The following is a 21865-nucleotide window of genomic DNA, read 5'->3' on the forward strand; positions in this document are numbered from 1 at the left end:
TTATTGGTTAATAAAATGGAAAGAACTATTTTTAGGATAAACATCAATATCAGTGTTTGAAATTAATATAATGTAAAAACTAGCATTAAAGCTTTTAGAAATTATTTTTACTTCAAGTGTAATGTTAATTTTGAAGATCCGGATTGAACTGATGGTTTTTGACCATAGTCATCTTTAAGTTTATTTCTATCATGTCAAAATATTTTTTCTATGTAACTTAATGCGGTGTGTGAAACAACAAGCATTTATGTGTGCATGGTCTTTTTCTTACCCATTAAGTTTTCGAAATATAGATCTATCCTCTTCTTACTCTCTACAACATAAACACATACATTTTCAAATATTCTAATTTGCAAGGAATTTTTCTATCTGGAATGTTTGCAAGTTCCAAATATAAAACAGAAGAAAAATCTGTTGAAGGTTTATTGATAAATCGTAAAATGTGCTGTAATACCAATCATATTATGATTGGAAGGTTTTAAAATATGAGATATAAATACTTGATTTTTATTTTTATGATATATTAACATACGTACATTTTCAGGTATCATATCTAAAACATTTTAAATAGAAAATAATATCCCAGCATGGTTTTAATTTCATGAAGTTCATGTTTATCGTCTTTCACGGTGTTTTTGGTAATACGTTTGATTTTACTTACATCATAGAAACTCCAGGGAATATTAATTTATGTTAATGCAACACTCCACTCACCATTCCTTAAATCAATGGGTTGCCCAAGTCATATTGTATATGATGCCGTTGTATTATCAAAAATTTCATTATTTAGGAAATTTCGTATCTTAGTGCTATGAGTATTTGTATTATTTTAGGTCTTTACTGTTTCACTATACACAAGGGAACACTATACTGTTTCACTATACACAAACACAAATTCACTGGTTTCGTGACTACCGCGGTGCTCTGGAGCTGGAGAAAGCGATAGATAACATAAGCTGAGTAGTAGGCTTCTGAAAGAGCATAAACAAAACCAGTGGTCGATTTTTTCTGACCTAGGGATCAGTTCTCAAAACTATTCGTCATAATAATACGAATCCAATTTGATACATGGACCTACATATTTTGATTTTAAATTATCTATGCACCAGAATCGTATTTCTAGTCGCCATGGCAACCTGATATTGGAGAATTTTCGAGACCTGAACAAGAGGAATACACTCTGTAAAGAAAAAATAGCGACACCTCAATTCTCAAACTAACTTACACAGAAAACCATAGTTGCAGCCCGTTAGAAGAGGAATAGAAGGAAATGAAGAGTGGGATAGTTCATTTGCGTTATCTGTGACACCTGTGGTGTAGGACATCGCTTGTCAATTGTTTGTGTATCAGTAGTATTTTCGATAGATGGCACTGAGTGCGTCTCGTAAATTATTGTAGTAAGAATTCTGCATTGCATTTGTGATGTGTAGGCTGAGGTAAATAGCATTTTATGATTGTTCTTTGCTTTCTCATTGTTTGGACAGTGTGTCAAGTGGCAAAATTTTTGTTGTGCTGTGTTGTTTGTGTGTGATATTGTTGCTACATGTGGACTGTAAACAAATAAGATGGGTAAGAAATGTGAGTTGTGGCAAATCTCTAAAGGAATAGATGGAATTCTGAAAATCCATCATTCTACTGCAGGAAGAGTAATTCACAAGTGCAAACAGCATAACAAATCGTCCCTTCGTCAACAGTGTGAAAGAAAAAAGAAAGCATCACCCATAGCAGATTGCTAAATGAAATCAATAGCACCGCAGATTTAATGAGTGATTTCCCCAAAAATCGCTTTTGTAGTTTGACATGATCTTGGAACTGCAGTTACTTGTACAACTGTATTGTCTTGACTGTATGAAGAGGATATTACAAAGAAAAAACCGCGTAGAAAGTCGAAACTGACAAAACACAGAGGACTTCAACATGTAGTTTTGTGAGTCGATATGCAACTTGGACTTATGACAACTGAAAGCATGTCGTTTTCTTCATTGATAAGAAGTTTAGAATAGTGGGAAACGATAGTGGTGTGAAGTTGTGGATACGAACAAGCAAGGAACTTGACAATGATTTTGTTTAAGAGATTCAAATATTCAGTTACTGAGTGATGCTATGGGCATGGTTCACCGTTAAAGACGTCAGAACGACGGATATATGTGAAGGATCGTTTGATGCACGAAAATATCTTCAAATTCTGGCACGTAAAGTTCTTACAACAGCTAAAGATGACTTTTCTGAAGAAGATATGGACTACTTCCTTTCCCAGGACGATAATGCTTCATGTCACCGAGCCAAAATTGTTAATACGTGGTTCAAGAATATGACTATTTAGAGACTCGTGTGGCCTACAAACCCACCCGACATGAATCCAGTTGAAAATTTGTGGATCAATATGAGTAGAAATTTCAATAGACAAATATCTCAAATAGAATGGAATTCAAGGAACAGATAATCCGGGTGTTATTCCGTGATATCGAGGATGCATTTTGCAATAGCTTTGTTACCAGTGCGGGAAGCCCATGGTGCACATACAAAATACTAGTTTGGTGTATCGTACTTCTCGATGTTTGCACACAATATGTCTTACCCTAAAGAAATTCCATTACTTGTTTTCTGCTATTGTTGTTGATCTTTTTCAGTTTTATGAATTACTCTTCCTACAAACGATTTTGCTCAAAACACACATAGCTACTTATATATGCATATAAATTCACTAAATTCATGTCAAAAGCCTGAAACTCTGGCGCAAGTATTAAGAATGAACTGCTCATTAGGAATATGCCTTGTAATATTATCAGGAATTCATGTAAAAATTCATATTGATTAAAGTATGTTGAGAAAACCATATTAGAGCAAGTGTCGCTATTTTTTCTTTACAGAGTGTACTAGCAGAAAATCATTATGAACTACATGTGTTATTATTTTGAAACTTAAACTTTTCATAACCTTATACGAAATAATGTCAGCAATTTGTCTCTCGTCAACTCTGAGTATTGGAATATGGTTTACCTATAAGAAAGATTACCCCGTAAAAGTATTACATTTCATTCGTTTTATGAAGACTACAATAAAACAGTATTTATGAAAGCAAATGTTTCAAGAGTTTATCCCTGTTTTACCCATTAGAACAAAGTAGTGTGTATATTACTCTATATAACATATCAAAACGTTCATACTCGTTCAGTAATCAGGAGACAAGTTGGCTAAATGGCAAAGCGCTCACCACTAGTCAAGAGGTCCCTTATTCAAGATGTGCATTTGTGGTAGACAACATCATGTTCGTGTATTTTCTAACAATTCTGGCGTTTCTTTCCACATAATCTTTCACCAATTCCTATCTAATCGTTCACTTTCATCAATCATCCATCTCGTTTAGCCTATTGGGCGTAAACGTGGGACATGAAACCAGAAATTTATTTTCACTTCATTCAGTAATCAATCAATTTGAACTAGTTTGTATTATTATCATTACTTGTAGTAGTTTAGTACTAGTTTATTTGTTGATTTATATCTTAACTCAAGCATACAAAAAATTTCAGTCGATCTGTAAATTTTCACATGGACTGATTTTATATCATGCGACGTTTGTGACACGAAGGAGATGCTGAATAGTTCATGTCTCGATCACGAAAAGAGATATCTTAGTTCCCAATCACAACTGCCGGTCAAGATCAAGCGCTAGTTGCAAAAGTACAGAACAGACGTTTACGTCTTGGCTAGTGGTTTGTGTCTTTGCCAAAACCGTAACACTATTGCTTATTAAAAGTGATTTGCTTTGGTCAGATTTTGTTTTTTTAATTAAGAAAAAGCAGTTTCAAAACTAGAATGAATAAATAGTTTTCACTGTTCAAAAATTGCTACCAAAACTGTCCGCGATGAATTTTAGACGAATGGAGTGGGCACAGTAAAGCATAACCCACCTCATTTATTTTGGGACTTCGTCATTTAGGCAGACGAGAAGGTTTTCATGTCTAATTATCAATGTAGACTTATACTGTATGTATCACGCCGAACCAGATACGACCAAAGAAGTATTTCTCATTCACGACAATAATATCATCTAACTTTTGATACTGGTTGCCGGTCCTGGATATTTGGTTGCAGTGCCTGAATCAATGACAGTAATGTTTATATTAACATCCCAGAAAACACATCGTTGCCTTCTTTAGAAAAAATCCCCGATCAGGAAGAGTACATATTTATGCGGGTAAACAGTAATGTTCAAATTTCTCGGCAAACTTGCTAAATGAACATTCAGAGACCGTTTGTATTGAATGGCCCTCTTTATCCCCTGGCTTGCACAGAATTGAATGTCTGTATGCCTATATGGCGCAAGAATGGAAAGAAAGGCGTCAGGACTCGTTTCTTCAAACCCATGTCATGGAATTGTAGCATCGGTTTCGTGACACACTGCCTTATTACACGAGACTTGTATCTAATGTTCTCATTAGACTCGAAGAAATTATTGACTCTGGGAGTAACTGAGTGATGTATTAGTGTATTAATTTGTTTAAGTGACCTTTGTTTATTTTGTTTTGAAAATAAGAGATTTATTTTTTTAAATCTTTTTTATTTAGTTATTTATTAGATAGGAAAATATAATGGAAGAGTAGCAGAGGCTCGACTCCTAATGACTTCCTGGCTTCCCAAATATGATTCGTCTATTAAATGTTTACTGCTACAGTATCCACTCTATTTCAGCAAATAAAGACTGTTTATAATAGAACAAGTTGAATTGACCATTCCTCGTACAATAAGAATAAGGTTTAATGAATACAAAACTGGATATTTGAATATTAAATTAATTGTCCCTCTATAAGTTCATCTATTTTTTCTTATGAGTTTATATATCAAATTTCATAACCCGAACTCAAAGGAATCTTCACATTAGTCATTTTCTGAATAAAGAGTCGAAAACTTTAATACTGTAAATTTTCCTCTTTAGGAGCCAAATTTTTGAAAGTACTGAATCACGTTTTCGAATTATTTAAATTAGAAGTTTATATACTGGATTTCATTACTCCAGCTTAAATAAATACACATATTGAGATTTTTTGTATAAAGAATCGGAAATTTGAGTACTATACAGGGTTATTACAACCTGGATAATCAGAGAAAGTCATGGATTCTTTTGGTAGTTAGGAAAAATCAGGGAAATGGGTCCTCGGTCATGGAAAAGTCAGGGAAATTGAGTACTATTTTGTTAAAAAAAGTGGAAACAACGCTGCAACGTGATACTTTTTGCTTCATTGTTATAGAATTTTCTTTTAAATCACAGAAGTACATCTGATAAGAAATTTTCTTTGGAAAAATGTACATTTCCATATTTTGATTCTCAGTTGATACCTGCGTTCACAAGTGATGAAATGTTTTTTTCTTGTGAAGATTGCGCTCAGAAGATTTTCTTGTGAGCCCTCGTTCTTTAAAGCACAGCGAATGTTGGGTACTTAAGCTCTCAAGTGAGGTTGAGAGCCCTTCTATTATATATCTATTGCTTTCTTTTATGAAGTACGTATATATTCTTAAAAAATTAGAAGATCATATTGATCAACAGTTTCACAAACATGTTATTCCATAAATGTTCTACTGATGGTAAGAAATACGATTCATCTCAGCAAAATATTTCCAGTTATTCTTCATATATGAATATGCCTAGAGTATTTTTAATACGAGTTTTCTGTGTATTTTTGATTGAATGTTTTTGCATTTCCCTCAGATTATCTTTAACATTTCTTCTCTTACAGGTTCATGTCTGATTACATTAGTCCAACAAAAGACGTTCAAGAAGACTGTCTTTAATCCACTGTGAGAGAATACAATCCATTACCTTGAGTTTTCCTCGTGGGTTTTCTCTGTACATTGACGGGGTAATGATGCTTATTGTAAAGTCTGCAGGGAAACAGTGAAGTTGAGTAACATGCTGTAGCAAGTCTGAACGTCTCAAGTAAAAGGACGAACTCATGTGAAAATTGTACAAAATTTGAAGCAGCAGTATTTAATGACCCTATTTGTAGAAAAACGTTCAACATTAATCTCTTGTGAAGTTCAGGCTTCATCTTTTTCATGAAAAACTATTTCATCAGGAACTCATCAGAAACTCATCAGGAAGACAGCATCCATGAATAAATGGGTTACTCCAGAACCAAGTCTTCCTACTGCTGATCCTTCAAGACTGTTGTAATCCAGAAGGGCTCTTTTTACAGTTTCATCCTGAAAGATGAGGTGCAAAAAGCAGAGATTATGTGGGCTCTTGAAATGGTCTACAATAAGTGCTCTTTCAACTAATGCTAGGATTTGAAAACAGTGTTTAAGTTAATGTTTCCAGACAATCACATTGCTCATGAGCTTCTAGAACCAAATAAGGCCTCATATGTAATTCATTATAGGATAGCTTCACACTTCCAACGGCAATTAATGGACAGGTTCAAAATCTGTAATTTCTTTGTCATCTGTTTTGATGAAGCTCTGAACAAAGTTGTCCGAAGAGGCCCAATGGACTTGATAGTAAAATTCTGGGACAATAAACTGAAGAAAGTCGTGACACGTTATTTTAATAGCGTCTTTCTTAACAAAAGCACAGCCAATGACTTGTTAGAGGCTTTTCTTCAAGATGTTTTCCCTTTGCCACTTTTGAATGTTACATAAGTATCCGTGGATAGTTCTAACGTTAATTTAAAATTTATTTCAAATCTACAGGATCATATTCGCTCTGTGAACAGTGATGAACACTGTAGATTGGTCAACGTGTGATTTACCTATTGTGTATGAAGCAGTGAAAACTGGTATTGATTCTGTTGGCTGGGAGATACATTGGATATCTGTTCACTAACAGGGTGTTCTTTGTCTCCATTCACATTTTGTGGTGTGAGGTGGCTAGAAAGTGTGTACTGTCTTCAAAGAGCACTGCAAATTTGGGACCAACTGGTGAAGTTCCTAAATGAAGCAAAGGTACCAAAATCTAAAACAGTTACATCATTGAAAAAAGCTGCCAGTGATGAATTTGTAAAATGTAAGCTGGTCTTTTGTAAGCTTCTTTCCGAAGAGTGGCAGCAATTTCTCCAAAAGTTCCAAAGCCAATGGCTCTTATCTTCTTGACAGTTTTTATCAGGTTCTGAGAGATTTTATGATAGGCTGGGTGAAATTAGATGCAATGAAAAAGTGAAGGCACATAATTCAATTGTATTGATACCAGCAAATCTGACACTTGATAGCAAGCAAGAATAATTGTTAGAGTTTGCAGCAAATCGTCTCTTGTAAGTCCTGACAGTGAAGTAGGAGAAACTTGAATTTCTGCACGAGTGTGGTAATGTTATACTCAGTGATAAGAAAAATGCAAGAAAGAAGTCCTCTAAAGCGTAAGACCATAAGAGCTTTTCATCTTTGAGTCTTGATATTATTCAGAGATCTCCTGTTACTGAACAGAAGAGATTTTCCATACTCATCTAAGTGATGCACAATGCCAACATCCTTGATGATAACGCTGAAAACGCCAAGAAACAGTACTCTTTAGTCTATAATCTGACAGCAAAGAAGCTTCAGAAACTCTTTCGGTCTTGCGGTGAAGGACTGGATATTTCCTTTAGGAACTTTCTCGTGGACAAAGATTTCAAGCAGTTATAGCATATAAAGATTTGCATGACTTCTCTCTCACGGCAACGGTACTATTGAAGGTGTTTTGTTTCATAAATAAGTCTTTGCTAGTAGAGAATATACTGGAGAAAACAGTTGTTGCACAGCGTCAAGTGTACTACAATATCCTACAAGCAGATGGAGTCCAGAATGTCGAGGTCTCAAGGAAGATGCTAGGTTACGTTTGAAATACATGGAGAAGCTATCAAGAATATCTGACCAGAGAAAAGTAGAGAGTAATGAAGAAGAGTAGAAGAAAACTCCTAAAAGAACATTGAATGCAAGATTCAGGGGATTAGAAGAAGAAAGTAAACGTGTACGCCAAGAGAATGGAAAAAAAGAAGTATGCAATTGATGCAGAATTTAAAGAGTTGAAGAAGAAAAAGTTTCACTGTATTCAAAACAATGGTGCTGATTAAAACTTTGTCAAGATGCTGAACACTATTGTACTGAACATTTATTCTTTCTTGCATACTTATAGTATTGTGATATTTTTGCCGTCCTTATGATAATTAAAATTTAATTAATATGGAATATGTAATGAGTGTATGTAATACAATTATGTTGAATATGTATAACAGCAGTAATTAATCATCATATCGAAAGAAAATTACCACGTTGGTAAGGAACTATCGGCTGTAGGGAGAGGAGTAGATAGTTTCTATAGATATACGCTATACTCAGGGAATTTATATGGTAAGTCATGAAAAATCAGGGAATTTTTTTGCTCAAACCCTGTAGAAACACTGTTACAGAATATCTCTTTTCCGTATTAGTGAGTCATCATATTTGGTAGTTTCACACACAGACACACAAACACAAAGAATCAAAATTTGTTTCGTAAAAATTGCCCTCTTTTCCCATTTTTGGGAGTCTCTGCTTGCCTCGTTTCATCTTTCTATCTTGAGATACTTTATTTTTGGAAATTATATTTGAACACACACTAAATTTTCTTAGCATATTTACCTTTTAAAAATCCTTTCTTATCACTTGTTTTCATAACAAGGGATTTCCTGTCCAAATTGTATATTTCTAGCTATAGTAGTATGGTCTTTATGGTGATGAGTGTTTCAGTTTTATATAATAGTATAGACACGAAAGAAATAGTTTTAAATCACATCACCCAGAAGAATCAGATCATTGAACTTCCACCCAAAAGACGCAGGTTTGCATTCCGCCAGTTCCGAACGTTTTGATTTCAATTTCAGTCCATACTCAGTGTGCTAAGTAAGATCTACTAATTTTGAAGAAGGAAACAGATGGTTAAATGACGAGAATGAAGGGGAATGGAAGTAGGTCAAAGAACGGAGACAAAGGTTTACAAATTTATTTCCAACAACTCCTCTATATTTCATGTTTTCTGTTTATTTCAACTATTTTATAACTCATTTAGGATCAGTATCTTGCATTCTTCTCACATGCAGTATGTACAGGTACATTATACACACAACGAATTAAAATACCATTCATTGGAGAACACGCTCAAAAGAATGAATAAATGGTTCATGCTTCATCTCTCTACAGCAAAAGCCTTTTTCGAGAATGCCAATCACTTCCTTCGCGGAGAACTGTTTTGCGTTCGATGGGTTGCATACACTATGTGATCAAAAGTATCCGGACACCTTGCTGAAAATGATTTACAAGTTCGTGGCGCCCTCCATCGGTACTGCTGGAATTTAATATGGTGTTGGCCCACCCTTAGCCTTGATGGCGCAGGAATACTTTCAGTCAGGTGCTGGAAGGTTTCTTGGGGAATGGCAGCCCATTGTTCACGGAGTGCTGAACTGAATAGAGTTATCGATGTAGGCCTGGCACGAAGCCGGCGTTCCAAAACATCCCAACGATGTTCTATAAGATTGAAGTCAGGACTCTGTGCAGGCCAGCTCATTACAGGGAGGTTATGGTCGTATAATCACTCCGCCACAGGCCATGCAGTATGAACAGGTGCTCAATCGTGTTGAAAGATGCAATTGTCATCCCCGAATCGCTCTTCAACAGTGGGAAGCAAGAAGGTGCTTAAAACATCAATGTAGGCCTGCGCTGTGAGAGTGCCACGTAAAACAACAAGGGGTGCAAGCCTCCTCCAAGAAAAACACGACCACACAATAACACCACCACCTCCTAATTTTTCTGTTGGCACTACACGCTGACAGATGACGTACACCGGGTATTCGCCATACCCACACCCTACCATCGGATTGCCACATTGTGTACCGTGATTCGTCACTCCACACAACGTTTTTCCACTATTCAATCGTCAATGTTTACGATTCTTACACCAAGCGAGGCGTCGTTTGGCATTTACCTGCGTGATGTGTGGCTTATGAGCAGCCGCTCGACCATGAAATCCAAGTTTTCTCACCTCACGCCTGTCATAGGACTTGGAGTGGATCCTGATGCAGTTTGGAATTTGTGTGTGATGGTCTGGATACATGTCTGCCTATTACACTTTACGACCCTCTTCAACTGTCGGCGGTCTCTGTCAGTCAACAGACAAGGTCGGGCTATACGCTTTTGTGCTATATGTGTCCCTTCAAATTTCCACTTCATTATCACATCAGACATAGTGGACCTAAGGATGATTAGGAGTGTGGAAATCTCGCGTACAGACTTCTGACACAAGTGACATCCGGAGCGCCCCATTCTGCTCTCTCACGATGTCTAATGACTACTGAGGTCGCTAATAATGAGTACCTGGCAGTAGGTGGCAGCACAATGCACCTAATATGAAAAACGTATGTTTTGGGAGTGTCCGGATACTTTTGATCACATAGTGTATCTGTCCAGGTGTTTGAAAGAACCAAATGAGCTGGACCTCAATGAATGGAATTATAGCACTTAGGGTGACTATGGAAATTACATTGATATGGAAATTATTGAATTTTAGAGTAATAGTCTACTGGCATTCTATACCGAATTACAAATGCGACTGTGGAAATAAGATGCCATAGCTCTAAGGAGACACGTTTGTAATAGTGAAAATAACGATAAAAATTTGTTTGCTAGAGTACACTTCCACTCATTTATCGAAGTTCATTGGTGTTTCTTCAATTGGCTAGCAACGCGTATAGTGTGTTATGTTTTCTTTGTATATTCCTTAAAGAGCTTTCTTCCTTTAAAGGACACTAAAAGACCATTCTGTGCAAGTTGTAGTCATGGGGATTGTTAAAACAGTTTCAAGTTTCAACATTTGTAAATACCGGGATTAAACTCAGTAGGAATCCGAGGGGAATAAGACTCCACATCAATATTTTATATGGCTCCGAGTGTCCTCGGTCAAAAATACGAAATTGAAAGATATGTATTTTTTAGTCATACGTTGACAGTATCTACACTTATGAAAACAGATAGCACCTTGTAGATATTGTCTATCTGTTTTGTTCGCATTTGAATAATGAATTTTCCCACAGAGTGTACCTAAGAATGCTGAGTGAATTCCCCACGAGACGTTAAAGCGGACGTTTCATTCACTCGTAGTTCGTTAGATTTCAATTTGGAAGTAACAAACACCCTGCTAAAATTGGTCATAACTTTTGGTACTTCAAATAGGCCGTACAAAAAAACAAGAATCATTTTAGTAAAATAAGAGGAGCAATTTTATAACTATACGTAGCTGCTCCACTCTTCAAACTAAAAAGAAATGTCACCATTGAGCCGAAGCCGTTATTTCTTTTTATAGCATCATTATTTTTTTTTTATTACTGTTGGTTAAACAATTGAACTTAAAAAGATTCAACTCTTTAAGTATTAGAAATAGAGCAGGCAATGAATGTTTCTAATATGGTTTTAAGCAAAGGAAATCTTTTAAGACTTGTTAAGGAAATCTATAATGACTTGCAGTAGCCAGATTGTTTAACCCATTCAGACCTGGCGGTCACAATTGTGTACATTAAATTTCTATTGCATTAATTCTACTTAAAGCATTGTTGTGGGCATACAGGCCGATTGTTTACATTTGTGTAGCTTTGCTTCACTGTTATACAAGTAGCTGCTGCGTTCTAGTGAGTAGTATGTGATAAAAGTATTGTAAATAGTCTGTGGTGTTGCAGCTTTATCAACAGGTACTACCTAGTCGATTTTATTACAATAATTAGAAGTTTCTCGTTTGTGAACTATCTTTTTGAAGTGCTTGCATGTGTTCGTGAATATCTGTTATCTTTTGTGGTAAAATTACAAATATGACAAGCAATTCGTTATAACTTTATTTGTTGTTGAAATATAATGTACACAATTGTGCCCAAGAGGATCGTAATGAACAGATGCGTTATCAATGAAAGCTCATTGAGTATGTGTTTTTGGGTGATAATATTAGTAAGAATTGGTTTGTTTTAGCTTCGATCGGACTTATATCAACGACATGAGACCAAAATTTCTTATAAATTATATGGTACATTGAGGTAGTGTGTACACGAATTAGAATCATGGATAAACCATCTGGTAGCAGCCCATCTCTCTTCACGAAGAAAATTTTAGATATGTTGGAGAAAGGTGACATTCCTCATTTCGATTTATCTGAAGATGAAACTGAGGAAGATTCACCGGTTATTTATTTTTAAAAAATATCAGTGTGACCGATAGCCTTCTAAATATTTAATGTACACAAATGTGTACAACGGGACACCAATGCTATATAAAAACTAAAAATTTATATGACAGTGGAGTCCAGATGTACACATTTGTGCACATAAAATATCTGAAGAACTATGGGTAACAAAAACAAAATTTCAAGCAAAATGGCATCAGAAGACCCCAATGCGTTTAAAAACCACAACAAATAATTTTTTTCAAGCTTAAAAAAAATTCAGGTCTGAAGGGGTTAAACAATTATCTAATCAAATATTCTAATTAAGCAAATACTGCTAGCTCTTTTCTTCTGCGGGCTCTTTTAAATGAGCATAATTTATGGTGCAAGGCACTGCTTACATTTTTCGAACTTCCTCCTTCCAACTTCCCTAATGTCTTGAAAGAATGTTCTTTATGTATTTCAAAAAGAAGAAGAAAAAAAACAATAATTGGATATCTTTAAATTGAAACATAATTGAAATGTACTGAACTTACTTCTTGAAAACAGCTTGTTACATGACTAACAAAGAGGCATAAGAAACAAATAAACTTTGGGGCTTTTCATGGAAATTTCAAATTTCATATTGAAGACAATATCAAGAAGAGAAGTTGTTAAGAACTTTGAAACAACTGTCTGACTACAATAATAATAACATTTGTGAAGTAGTAGATACGAGGACTGAGGGATGACTAATGGCAGGACTAAGCAAATGAAATGAAATTTTAATAAAACATAAATATATGATGATAACATAGATTATTGTACAATAAAAAATTTCTTTATTGCAAAAAATGTGATTTGTGTCTGTTTGGCCTTTTCCCGATTTGCCTTATGCCCTCAAAACATATTTTGACAGACAACCGATAGGGATGTTATCTTAAGGCGGAACGGGAATTCCCGTTTGGCCTTTTTCCGTTTGGCCTTGTAACGTACAAGGGAATTTTAATTCCGTATCTGTAACAAAGAGGGATTTATTTTATTCTCAACTGCAGCCTCTCTTCTATTTCAGACAAACTCAAATATCTTCCAAGAACATATATTTTATTATCATATCCAAAATAGCATTTCAAGCTTCCTTGTGGATATAATATGAAACAGCATCAATATGTATGAAATAACATCAGTTTCACTGCTCTTAAGTCTATCTTTCAGGCGGCGCATCTTGTCGTCAAGTCGTCTCCACTTAGTTTCCCTTGATTACCCACTTGAAGAAGTACTCGCAATCTTTCATTTTCACTTTGCTCGTCTTTCATTAAATCATTGAAAGAATGTATGTCTAAGTGGTCCCTTGATGCCTTTCCTCATAATTTGGCGCGCTACCTTTCCGCATTGTTAGTCGTTCGTTCTTGATTCTTTTCAAAGCGATTCCACAAGTCATTGCAAATAGGTAAAAATACATTCATCATTAGTACATTAGAAATTCAAAGGATTGCAGGAGAATCTACATTGGGAAGTCGATAGCAAAATTTTGGCTGAAACTAATTTATTTCTTAGCAAATTTTTGGGTGGAACTAATTTATTTCTTTTGTAAATCAAAATAATTTATTCTTTTGATAATTTACAAATCAGTGAATGCAGAATCTTCAATACATGCACGTCGCAAGAAAATCTATATTACACTATATGAGGTGCTAATGGAATAAAATGCTTTATTGTAGAATGCTCGCAATAGCTTAATTAATGATTTAATAACTTAAAAAAAAAACTTGCACTAAACGCCACCTATCCATATAGAAAAGAAAACATACTTACGGAGGAAATAGCGCGTCACCATCATTCAGCCAAGTGTCTACATGATAATCATAAAATTCCTCCTTATATGGAAAGTCAGATGAATCTTCTTGCAAACGTACAAACACTACATCTAAATGGGAAGCTGGTACCAGAGATAGCGCTGCTATACGTCTAATCCATCTTTTCTCTTTGTATATACAAATGAGAAAGTGATAACTGCTGAACCTTCCTCCACACAGACTGTGAAAAGTGGAAATAACTTCCTATCTTTTTAACATCAGGAAATACTTGATTTACAGCATTGGTTGTTGCTTTCTCGAAATCAATAGAAACTTCTTTCAATTTGAAATGTAGTCCAAATTTCTCAGTTTCCTCCCTGATTATCTCCAGTAATCTTACATATGTGTCTTGCTTTTTATTGAGAAGTAAGCAGAAGAGAAGAACAAATACCTAGCCGAAATATTTTCCGTGCAGAGTGTACAGTTGGGAGAAAACTCGAGGTACAGTCTTAAATGACCCATCCATTGCAATCCTGTTACATTGACACAGAATCTCCAAATTTTCAACAGTGCCGAAAACCTGTTAAAGATAGAAAGACGAAAATGCTTTAATATTAATATTCTTACCTCTATTACTATCTATTGTCATATCAGACTTCACGATTTCAAAAAAAAAAAAAAAAAAAAAAAAAAAACACTAAAACAACACAGGAAGAAGAAAATAGGGAATGATAAACTATTTTCTTAACTACTAAAATATAACTTGCAAGTATTCTACTAGCGTCAACGCCTTCATCTACCAACAAAATTTTTTGCCGTAGTGCGTTTCACTCCACGATGATTACACCTTCGATTTAATTAATCTTTACGGAAGTGGTGGTCGGGTTCAATCTTGTACGTTACATACAGAGTGTTTGACTGCACCAAAAGTAGGGACAACAGATGCAGTTTTACTACAATAATTTCCCTTAGCAATCTCCTCTCTGGAAAGAAGAAAATAAATTAATATTAAATATCAACAGAAAAAGTGTCATACTTTCCCTCGAGAAAGTAAAGGCAATCGGAATATTGCTTAACTACGACTGGTTAATCATGTTACACTGTATATAAAAATGGACTATGTATTTGTGTGCTAGCTAGAATGTCATAAAAAAAAGTTCCACATTTAAAGTTCTAAAATGACATTTGGGGAAGTTGCAAGAATAAATATTAGAAGCATGCAGAGAAGCTTCAATGTCAAAATTACTTATACCTTATTACAACTATTATATATACTTACCTATATGTCTTTGTAATTGTTGATGTTTGTTCTTCCGCCGCTCTCTTCTTCATATTTGAGGTACAAATACAAGATTACATGAGCAATTTTTTAAACAGTGACGCAAATAACACAGTATTCTGAATATTTACTTTGATTATACGCTATTCTATTCGTTTAAACGTAAATACTACTAGCCTTACAAATGTTGTGCAAAATGACACGAAATTTCCCTATCATAATTCGAAAATTCCCTTGTCTGGTGTAAGGCGAAACGGGAATTCCCGTTTCGCCTTACAATCAAATTAACATTCACTATCTTAGGATCATTCATAACCTGAAGTAATGAAAACGCATAAGGCGAAACGGGAAAAGGCCAAACGGGAAGACACCTTTAAGGTTTGCATTTTATCAAACCGATAAAGGACAACTTTTTCCGGTGTCTTTTTCCTTTATCGGTTTGATAAAATGCAAACCTTAAATATATCTACACACTGCATTTAAAACATAGCAAAAGACGAAACTTTTTCGTTAATGCAATACATGCGAAACGTAAAAAAAAAAAAAAAAAAAAAAAAAAAAAAAGCGTATATGTTTCAGGAAACCTCAAACTTTTCGTTTCAGAACCAGAAATCACGTTTATATTATCGCGAATTTTTGCGAAATTCGGCATTACTTGCGATAAATGCGAGTGAAAGCGACAAAGTTGAATTCTTGTCAAGTATTACTAATAATAACTAAAAAGCGCATTTCCAGTATTATTTAACTTAAAAAACATTGCATTTACGAAAAATTCTGCGAGTTATTTTATCAGAAACTGTTTCACTTCATAAAGATGTAGACATCAACAAAACTGAACTGTTGTTTAAATCATTGACTGTATTTTGTGGTGAAAATGTTCATGATCTGTTGGTTGCTTACCGGGAATTTAAAAGTAAGGTTATTGAAGTTCTCAACAGTGAGAATAAGGATGTTGACATTGTATCATTGTTAAACAGTTTAAAAGTTAACCACAGGTCTTTTGCTGTCAGCTCGTTACGTTCAATATGATTGCCAGTCTCGAGTGTTGATGTCGAGAGATTCTTTTCCAAGTATAATATGATTGTTACTGACAAACTTAAAAGAAAAATTGGTAGTCTTGCTGCATGTTATTTTTTAACTAAGGATGACGTTAGAGGGAGTGTTTAATTTTTTTTATTAATTTCTATATTTTAGTCAATACATTAGTTAGAGTGTGCACCTAATCAAGGTAAATCCTAATTTTTGTATGAGATATACACCTTACTACCAAAAATGTACTGTTTACAAATTCTATAATTAAAAAAACAAACTTGTGCTACATTAAAAAAATGCAACATAATTGCGAAAATTCTAATAATTAATGCCACAAAATATCAAAATTGTTGCGAAAAAGTTTCGTCTCTAAACATAGCTAGTCAACCTTTCCATTTACTATCGCCTCAAATTAACTTTTAGTGAGAGGTTTGATTCATGCACTTTTGTTCCGATTGGTAATTAGAGATTGTTTTCTTCCTAATTTGACCAAGTTCAAATTCCAATTTTGATGACCCATAACTCGGGAACCAAGACCTACACACCATAATACTTATGCATACAATGTTTATGAAGGTCTTCCACGACCCTAAGTTTGGATGAGTTTCGATCAAGCTAGGATGAGTTTCGATCGCGTATCATTCTAATGATTTTTTTAATGAAGAACAAAAATAGGCGTTTTCCGAGAAAACCGATGGATAGAATTGAAGACTGTCATTTCAGAATTCATTATGTTCCTTCTAATAAGTTTCACAGCGGATTTTCTTGAGTAGGATTACTTCCAGACAATGAAATAGTAGTACATAATCATCATCTCACTTCTTTTATTTCGTTTATAATTACAGAGACTAGACAAAGTGACTTTTTTTTTAATTTCAGACAAAAATCACAATTAACATCATTATCACCTACATTTAAGTACGATTCTGTTCCAGTCAATAACATATAGATATATCTATCAATGCCATAACAAATCTTTTCTGGGCCACTGTGCACGGGATGTTTGGGGGCCTCAATCAGTAAGCTAGTTAGAAGATGTAACAGTTCCCTTACAGGAGCTATAACAACGAGCCCTTTTGGATTATACATAAGATATGGTTTCCTGATTAGTTCTGCGGGTTCTTTTCTCCTCGGTGCCCCTTGTAGTAGCAGTAATCAATCCTCTCATAGGGGCAATGAACGAGTAACCCTATTAAAATGAATCAAGTGAGCCTTCTAGATGTTTTGACTTCAATAAAGATGTATTACATATAAAGTTTCGGTAATTGTCACAATGACATTTTGGTATTCTACATTCAAGAGTCCAAACTAAGATATTGTGCATTGTACGATGGAAGCTGTTTTCATTAATTTAGTATTTAAATGATTTTTACTTTTTCAACATTATTTGTACTTCAAACAAGGGGAGGGAAGAATTAACACAATTAGAATGTTATAATGCAAAGGTCTCACAAAGACAAAATGAATAATAGAATAATTCAAGTACTCAGTAATAAATAATACAAATTTCAAGCAGGGGATACTGGACCCCTTTGTCTGGTCGGACCGTTGCACCACAAATTGTAACAGATCTGATGTCTATCCCTAAATATATTAACTCACAACTTCTAGGAAACAGTGTGTTACGATGTGGACAACATACTCGGGTGATAACATACCATAGAGCGCCCAAAATTTATTCAAAATAAATAAACAAATAAATAATAACCTACAAGAATTTGTGTGTTTGTGATTCAAAAGATTCACTCATGTCGAAAAAAAATCCAAAGAAATGTTGTGAAAGTTTTGCCAGAACCACAAGATGTTACTCTGTGATTATTACTTCTTAGTTTATTGTTCTCTAGAGCGACCACAAATACGTATTAACACCATTTCTTGAAAACAAAAGATAATTTTCTATTCTTTCTGTCAGTTCTTAGTCTGAAATGAGACGATGTAGGGGAGAATGGTCCTTTGTTATGTCGGAGGCAGAGTGTTGCATCAGTAGCCTTTCGTGTGGTCTGTCTGCATCCAAAGCACGGTGTGATCGGAAGGGCGGAGGCTCCTTTTCCTTTTCTTTCTGGTCATTCAAATCATAGGATAGAAAGATTCTCTTTGTCATCCAGGAAGTCTTTTGTCCATAATAAGAAAGCGGGATTCTCTCAATCATTTCTTAATACTATGTCCTATGCGTTGAATTGAGGTTGTATTCTCTGCTATTCAATTCTTCGATGTGTTGCCAACTATCGGTTATTTGTCTCTATTGAACTTTCTATGTATGACATTTTATTAGAAGGAAGAATTAGCTATGTATCACCTTTTTCCTAATTTACGAAAAATTACAGAAATTGTTTTATTAAATAAATTACCTGTGTAAGTGTAACAGAAAGCAAGAACAGAGAAACGTTAGTTAGTTAATCGAAGAATGTTAGTTCACATATGATTCAATTCCAAATAAGTTTCTTCTGACAAAGGAGGTTTGAGATCTAAAGTGACCTATCTTCATCCATCATTAATATTGATGTAATATAGAGTACATTGTCTTTTTACTCTACTCTGACATGTCAATATCACTTTTGAAAATTTCATTTAGATTATCTCTAGGACTGATTTAACTGAATAAATTAAGGTATGAAATTTTGAGCAACATTAGTATATCAGTGGTTCCCAACCAGTGTGTCGCGCAGTTCTTTGGCTTGGGTTGAACAATTTTAGAACTTAAAAATCATTAAGCATTTAATAATTAGTTGAAAACCATTTAAGATAGACTGCAACAGTCAATGCCTCCAGTGGCAGCAACAATGCTCAATACTACATACGGATACTAAAGAAACTTAACAACCTTACGTTATTATCATATACGTATATTATTATTTATCTATGTATGTATATATACAGGCTGTATCTTTCATGATGGTTCAAACTTTAAGGGATGATGGACAATGACAAAAGAAGTGTTTTGAGATAAGAAATTGTTATTCGAAAATGCGTCAGTTCTGAGCTATAGTCCGCCGAAAATGTACCAAAATAGAACAAAACTGAATAGAACTAGAGAACGAATTGTCATAGAAAGGTATGGTCAAAGGAAATAGTGCATTATTTGACCTGGAGATTCGAATCATGTACAAATCGATGAAGAACATTGCAGTCCCAGCACACTTTGGAGTAGCTGATCGGCAGTGCCTTGACTATTTCTTCCCGCATAGGTGGATAGGAAGGGATGGTCCTATTTCTTGCTCGGCACGATCCCCTGATCTAATCCTAATTGATTTCTTCTTGTGGGGTTATGTATAATCTCTCGTCTACGACACACTTGTACAGAGTGAAGGAAACCCTCCTTGCACAAATCCTCACTGCCTGTGATATCATTAGCACGAAAGCAAGCATCTTCGAAAACTTATTACGGTGATGCCATGTCTGCATCGAAACCAGTGGACGCCATTTCGAGTATCTGCTGTGCATGTAAATACATTTGCTCTTCCTACCAGTATAATTTTTAGTCTTGTCTAGCCTTAGTATGTGTCCTCCACTACCATACATGCACTGTACGATTGTTACAACCGACCTCCTACGTCACTCCGTTATTGTTTATGCTATATGTATTTCTTTCTCCAAGGATTCTGCTTCCTAGGATCGCACTCAACCTTTGGTGATATCCGGGCTCTGAGATCCGACAATTCCCACACCCTTGTCAACTGCCACAATTTATACCGCTTTCGTGCCCCCGGCAAATCGCCTCCTGTTTTGTTATGGCCTCTTGAATCATTGTCAATTCTCTCTGCCCTTTTCCCCAATATTCTGGCCTTGCGGCGTCACTGTTTCTCATTGATTTGTATCTGAATCGAATCTCCAGGTCAAATAATGCACTATTTCCTTTGACCCGACCTTTCTCCGTCAACTCGTTCTCTAGTTCTCATTCGTTTGTATTAGTCAATCTCAGTTTCGGCGAGCTATAAATCGGGGTTGCTGCATTTCTGAAATAAAGATCCGTCTCTCGCATTGCTTTCTATGTCCTTTTCCATCCTCCCGGTAAGTTTTACCCAACGTTTCCGATCCCAACCAGTGCTGTCATATGAGCTCCCCTTGCGCCGTCACTGTTCCTCATCGATTTGTACATGAATCGAATCTCCAGGTCAAATCATGTACTATTTCCTTTGACCCGACCTTTCTTTGACAATTCTTTCTCTAGTTCTATTCAGTTTTGTTCTTTTTTTCTTTTCATTCGTTTTCGGCGGGCTATAGCTCAGAACTGACGTGTTTTCGAATAAGAACTTCTTATCTTAAATCACTTCTTTTATCATTCTCCATGATCCCTTGAAATTTGACCCATCATTAAAGATGCACCCTGTATAAATGAAAGTTATATTATGAGGTAGGAAGTATGTTTGTAACTTCATACCCCTTGAACAACCCCACCAATCTCGATCAAATTTTCATCATAGATAAGGTTCGGGTGTGGGATGCTTTTTATCATTTGACTTTGATGGTGCAACTTGGAGGAGAGGGAGAATATAAAAGTGATCGAAATGGACCGATACTAGTGCCGAATTCCGGTGTCGTACACTTTCGACGTCGTTTAAATGCAAATTCAGTCCTTAATGTCCAAAATGAAACGTGTTCTCCCCGTGCGAAGAGCGGGTATTCTGCTAGTTACTAATAAAAAAACTGTCTTAGTAAAAGTGTACTAATAAAAACAAGCTTAGGAACCACTGTAGTAAAAATGATCTGAATAATCTTACCCACTATCTAAATTCATTCACAATTTTCCAGACATGTAGTTAGAATAAGGATTTTTTTTTTTTTTTATTTGGCCATGCTATTGACATGAGACTGAAGATAATCCTGAAGAAACTCCAATTAGAATCTCGGAAGCAGGATTACTCACAGAATTCGGAATTTTACGAGTGCTAGAAAGAATGCTAAGCATTCATCCACGTACATTTGAAATTCGATTTATCCAATTTCATGAAAGTGGATGATCCGCATATTTCATATTTTCGTGTTGAAAGATATTTTCCAAATAACAAACGTGTAATCGAAACTACATTACCAATCATTTTGATGATTTCCCAATAAGTCACGTAAAACTCTGACTGAAAATATATATTCGACATGATGAGAGAATGGATTTTTTAAAAAGTATAGCTTCGAATAGAATCCAATGAAATGCAGCAATTAATGTCAGAAAAAGATAATGAAAGTTGCAGTTATTACATTAGCAAATCTATTTATTATATTCCTTTATTTTGCAAGTTGTTTGTGTGTGATAGGAAAACGTGAAGATTTAGAAATTTTAGAATCAGCACGCCTCAAAACATAACAATAAGTGAAAGAAACTTATGCAGCTGTCCTCCTATCCCCACAAAAACAAAGAAAGAAAAGAAAGAAGAACACAGACCTATAAATAAAAGACAAATTCTGACCACAGCATATACTATTTAATAAATAATATTGTTACAGTTTCAACAAAGTATCTTTGTCTTCACCAGACACATTATCTGATGGGGGAAGGAGATATCTAAGAGACAGCAAAAAACAATCTTAAGAGATAATGTGTCTGATGAAGGCAAAGATACTTTGTTGAAACTGTATATGCTTTGGTCAGAATTTGTCATTTATCTTATACAAGAAGTTTCAAAGCCAGACTGAGTGTTGTTT

This window comes from Thermobia domestica, chromosome 4 (genome assembly GCF_964235325.1).
Source record: "Thermobia domestica chromosome 4, izTheDome1.hap1.1, whole genome shotgun sequence".
Taxonomy (NCBI): Eukaryota; Metazoa; Arthropoda; class Insecta; order Zygentoma; family Lepismatidae; genus Thermobia; species Thermobia domestica.